This window comes from Eulemur rufifrons, chromosome 2 (genome assembly GCF_041146395.1).
Source record: "Eulemur rufifrons isolate Redbay chromosome 2, OSU_ERuf_1, whole genome shotgun sequence".
Taxonomy (NCBI): Eukaryota; Metazoa; Chordata; class Mammalia; order Primates; family Lemuridae; genus Eulemur; species Eulemur rufifrons.
In genome coordinates, this window is record NC_090984.1 from 70,240,259 (window position 1) to 70,246,371 (window position 6,113).

General features: G+C 35.7%; 1 pseudogene; it reads right to left on the reverse strand.

Annotated features, from left to right (window-relative positions):
* Positions 1-982: 982 nt before the first annotated feature.
* LOC138381071 (U6 spliceosomal RNA) lies at positions 983-1,074 on the reverse strand (annotated as a pseudogene).
* Positions 1,075-6,113: the final 5,039 nt, after the last annotated feature.

The window sequence follows — 6,113 nt, forward strand, 5'->3', positions numbered from 1 at the left end:
TGTTTTTATTACTCTTTCTTAAATATATGTATGGCTCACATGTATTTCAATGTTTAATATTAGAAGTGTTTTGGGTCTCTACTTAGAAGTTTGGTAATGTTTCTGTGACCGGAAATACATCATTAGAACTTAACTCTTGTTTATATCAATTAGCCTATGGTAAAATTGGTTTTCATTACATGTTGTTTTGCTTAAAGTCAGTTTCCAAAAAACCTATGAATGACATTGAGGACTAACCATATGTATTATGTTTGTCAAAGGTAAGTATATATGGCTGAATGATATGAAATTACAGATGCTTTACCATTTTTTGGCTATAAAAACAGCAATTTCATATACACACACTTAAATACACAAATGCATATAAACACACACAGAAGTATGCAATGTTAATCCTGTGTCTTTCAACTCCAAAGATTCCTTAAGATCACAGAGAAGCATTCTTCCTTTGTTACTCTCTCTGGGCCTCATAAATTATTATTAAAAAAATTTTATTGTATATATTTAAGATATACAATATGATATTATGGGATACATATAAATAGTAAAAAGGTGACTGTAGTGAAGCAAAGTAATATATCTATCATTTCACAAAGTTACCCATGTTTTTGGTTTGTTTTTGTGGCAAGAACAGCTAAGATCTACTCATTTAGCATGAATACCAAATACAGTACCATTTTATTACCTGTGGTCCTCGTGTTGTACAATAAATCTCTAGATTTGTTCATCCTACACGTCTGCTACTTTGTATCTTTTGACCTACATTTTCCTGTTTCCTTTCCCCCTAACCACTGTTTTGTTCTCTATCTGTATGTTTGAATTTTTTTTTAAGATTGTGCATATAAGTGAGATCATGCAATATTTTTACTTCTGTGCCTGGCTTATTTCAGTTAGTATGATGTCCTCCAAGGTCATCCATGATGTGGCAAATGGCAAGATCTTGTTCTTTGTTTTAAGTTTTAAACAATTTTATTTTTTATTTTAAAATTTTTAATACTTTTTTAAATCACAGGGGCCATGCTAATCTTCTCTGTATCATTCCAATTTTAGTATATGTGCTGCCAAAGCGAGCACAAGATTTTGTTCTTTTGAGGGTTGAAAGTATTCATATCTCTCTCTCTAAGTATATATATACACACACATACATACACAGATGTACATATAAATACATGCATATATAATCTCAGTTTCTTTATCCAATTGTCCATTGACAGACACTTAGGTTGTTTCTGTATGTTGACCACTGCAACGAACACGGGAATGCAGACTACAGTCCCAACAGTGTTCTGGGGTTCCCTTTTCCCCACACCCTCACCAACATATTTTATGTCTTGTCTTTTTGGTAATAGCATTCTAACAGGTATGAACTGCTATCTCACATCTGGTTTTAATTTGCATTTTTGTGATGATTAATGTAATGTTGAGCATCTTTTCATATACCTGTTGGCCATTTTTATGTGTTCTTTGAAGAAATGTCTGTTCAGGTCCTTAGCCCATCTTTCATTATTTGTTTTTCTGCAATTGAGTTGTAAGACTGTTGATAAGTTTAGATATTAACCCCTTATCAGATAGGTAGTTTGTAATTTTTCCTCCAGTCTGTACATTGCCTTTTCATTTTATTGATGGTTTCCTTTGCTGTGCAGAAGCTTTTTAGTTTGATATAGTCCCATTTATTTTTGCATTTGTAGACTCGGCTTTCGGTGTGATATACAAAAAATCGCTGCCAAGGCTGATGTCAAGTAGCTTTTTCCTATGTTCACTTCTAGGAGTTTCATGGTTTCATGTCTTACATTTAGGTCTTTTATCCATTTTGAGTTGATTTTTGTGTATGATGTAAGATAAGGGTCCAATTTCATTCTTTTGCATGTGGCAATCCAGTTTTCCCAGCATCGTTTATTTAAGAGACTGTCCTTTTCCCCATTGGTCCTTTTGGTGCCCTCGTCCAAAATTAGTTGACTGTATGTGTTAGAACTTATTTCTGGGCTCTCTATTCTATTCCATTGGTCTATGTGTTTTTATGCCAGTACCATACTGTTTTGATTACTATAGCTTTGTAATGTAATTTAAAATCAGGACATGTGATGCCTCCAACTTTGTTTTTATTTCTCAGAATTGTTTTGGCTATTCAGGGTCTTTCATGTTTCCATACAAATTTTAGGCTTGTTTTTTCTATTTCTGTGAATGTCATTGGGATTTTGATGGGGATTATGTTTTTAATATGTATATTGCCTTGGATAGTATGGAAATTTTAATAATTTTGCTCCATAAGCATGGGACATATTTCCAATTATTTGTGTCATCTTCAATTTCTTTCATCAATGTTTTATAGTTTTCAGTGTACAGATCTTTCATGTCCTTGGTTAAATTTATTTCTAAGGTTTTTTTTTATTCTACAATAAATAGGATTGTTTTCTTGATTTCTTTTCAATTATGTCATTATTTGTGTATAGAAATGGTATTGATCTTTATGTGTTCATTTTTGTATACTGCAATATTACTGAATTCATTTATTCTAACAGTTTTCTTTTTTTAGTGGAATATTTGGGTGTTTTTTTTTTTTTTTTTTTTTTTTTTTTGTTGAGACAGAGTCTCACTTTGTTGCCCAGGCTAGAGTGAGTGCCGTGGCGTCAGCTTAGCTCACAGCAACCTCAGACTCCTGGGCTTAAGTGATCCTACTGCCTCAGCCTCCCGAGTAGCTGGGACTACAGGCATGTGCCACCATGCCCGGCTAATTTTTTCTATATAGATTTTTAGTTGTCCATATAATGTCTTTCTATTTTTAGTAGAGACGGGGTCTCGCTCAGGCTGGTCTCGAACTCCTGACCTTGAGCAATCCACCCGCCTCGGCCTCCCAGAGTGCTAGGATTACAGGCGTGAGCCACCGCGCCCGGCTGGGTGTTTTTTTTTAATATGTAGAATATCATCTGCAAATAGAGATGACCTCTCCCTATCCAGTTTGGATGCCTTTTTTAAATTTCTTTTTTGTCTGGTTGCTCTTGCCAGACTATCCAGTACTATGGTGAATAGAAGTGGTGAGATTGGGCATCCTTGTCTTATACTAGATGTCAGTGGAAAAGCTTTCAGTTTTTCCTCTTTAATTATGTTAGCTGTGGGTTTTTCATAAACAGCTATTATGTTGAGGAATATTCCTGTTAAGAGTTTTTATCAGGAAAGGATGTTGTACTTTGTCAAATGCTTTTTCTGCATCAATCAAGAGTGGTTTTCAGCTTTCATTCTGTTAATGTGGTATATTCCATTGATTTGATTTACATATGTTAAACCAGCCTTGCCTGCCAGGGATAAATCCCATTTGGTAATGATGTATAATCTTTTTGATGTGTTGTCAGATTCAGTTTTTTAATAGCTTATTGAGGATTTTTGCATCAATGTTCATCAGAGAGATTGGCCTGTAATTTTCTTCTATTATGATATATTTGTCTAGTTTAGGTATTAAGGTGATGCTGGCCTTGTAAAATGTGTTTGGAAGTATTTCTTCTAGCTCTATTTTTTTTTTTTTTTTGAAGACTTTAAGAAGTATTGGTAGTAATTATTCTTTGAATGTTTGGTAGAATTCATCTGTGAAGCCATCTGGTCCTTGGCTTTTCTTAGGAGGTTTTTGATTACCTCTTTAATCTCTTTGTTATTGGTCTGTTCAGGCTTTCTACTTCTTCCTGACTCAATCTTGGTAGGTTGTTTTTTTCTTTTTCTTTTTTTTTCTAGGAATTTATCCATTTCCTCTAGGTTATCCAATTTGTTGGCATATAATTGTTCATAATAGTCCCTTATAATCTTTTTTATTTCTGAGGTGTCTGTTGTAATTCCTTCACTTTCATTTTTGATTTTATTTATTTAGGTCTTCTCTCTTTTTTTCATAAATTAGACAAGGCTTTGTCAATTTTTTCTTTTAAAAAAACAACTCTTAGTTTTATTGATTATTTCTGTGGTTTTTCTGTTCTTTGATTTATTTCTGTCTGAATTTTATTATGTTTTTCCTTCTGCTAATTTTGGGTTTAGTTTGTTCTTCCTTGAGGCCTAATGTTAAACTACTTATCTGTGATCTTTCTTCTTTTTTTCTTTTATTTTTCAACCCCTTGGTCAATCTGCAATATCTTCTTTTTTTAATGTAGGCATTTATTGCTATAAACTTCTCAGAATAGCTTTTGCTACATCCCATAGGTTTTGGTTTGTTGTATTTCCATTGTTGTTTGTCTCAATATATTTTCAAATTTCCCTTTTGATTTCTTTTTTGACCCATTGGTTGTTCAGGAGCATGTTGTTTAATTGCCACATATTTGTGAATTTTCCAAGATTCCCCCTGTTAATTGATATCTAGTTTCATGTCACTGTGATCTGAAACAATACTAGATAACATTATCTTCTTAAATTTGTGAAGACTTGTTTTGTGGCCTAATATATGGTCTATCCTGGAGAATGTTCCATGTGCGCTAGAGAAAAATGTGTATTCTGTTACATAGGATAGAAAGTTCCGTCTATGTCTGTTAGGTCCACTTGGTCAAAAGTGTAATTCAAGTCCAGTATTTCTTTATTAATAATTTTCTGTCTGATCTGTCTGTTATTGAAAGTGGGTTATTGAAGTCACATACCATTATTGTATTGCTATCTATTTCTCCCTTCATGTCCATTAATACCTATTTTATGTATTTAGATGCTCTAATGTGAGCAGCATGTATATTTACAACGGTTATGTCCTCTTGATGAATTGACCCCTTTATCATGAAATAATGACCTTGTCTCTTATGACAGTTTCTGACTTGAAGCCCATTTTGTCAGACAGGTGTAGTCACCCCTGCTTTCTTTTGGTTACCATTTGCATGGAATACCTTCCTCCATCCCTTCACTTTCAGCCTATCTGTGTCATTAAAGTAGGTTTCTTGTAGGTAGTATATGGTTGGATCTTTTTTTAAATCTCTTCAGCCACTCTATCTTTTAATTGGAGAATTTAATCCATTTACATTCAAGGTTATTATTGATAGGTAAGGAATTACTACTGCCATTTTAAAAATCTGTTTTCTGGTTGTTTTATAGCCCTTCAGTCCTTTCTTTTTCTGTTGTCTACCTTTTGTGGTTTGATAATTTTTTGTAGTGCTAGCTTTTATTCCTTTTTCTTTATGATTTGTATATCTGTTGTAGTTTTTTGTTTTGTGGTTACCATGATGCTTACATAAAATATCTTATAATCAACTATTTTAAGCTGATAACAACTTAACTTCTACCATATATAAAACTCCAGACTTTTACCCTTCCAACCTATAATTTTATTTTATTTTATTTTATTTTTTTTGAGACAGAGTCTCGCTCTGTTGCCCGGGCTAGAGTGCCATGGCATCAAGCTCACAGCAACTTCAAACCCCTGGGCTTAAGCAATCCTTCTGCCTCAGCCTCCTGAGTAGCTGGGACTACAGGCATATGCCACCATGCCTGGCTCATTTTTTTCTATATACATATTTTTTAGCTGTCCAGATCATTTCTTTCTATTTTTAGTACAGATGGGGGGGGGTCTCACTCTTGCTCAGGCTGGTCTCGAACTCCTGACCTCGAGCGATCCTCCTGCCTCGGCCTCCCAGAGTGCTAGGATTACAGGCGTGAGCCACCGTGCCCGGCCTCGCCTTAATTTTTGAAGGATAGATTTACTGGGTATGGTAATCTTGACTGCCAGTTTTTTTTCTTTCTTTCAGTACTTTGACTATATCATCTCATTCTCTCTTGACCTATATTCCTGGATCCTTGTGCTACTGCACCTGGCCTTTCGGAGCCTGAGCTACTGCTGTGTCCTACCCCCCAGGGTTTAGAGTCACCACCTCATCCCCCAGAGCCTGAGCTGCCACTGTGCCCTGTTGGTTCCAGGTCTCAATTTGCATCCGTTCCCTTCTCCTTGATCCTGAGCCTCTGAGCACCCCTTCGTCCCCAGAGTCATGCTAGTGTTGCACCCTGCCTTCAGCTCAGAACCCTCAGAACCGCAGCAACACGCCAGCCCCCTGGGCCCAAGTGGCTGCGGTGTGCCTCAGAACGACAGATTCCAGCTTAGTGGGAGAACTGCATCCACTTGGGCCTTGGAAAGTGAACAGGTGCCACAGTAGTGCCCCAAGACCCCG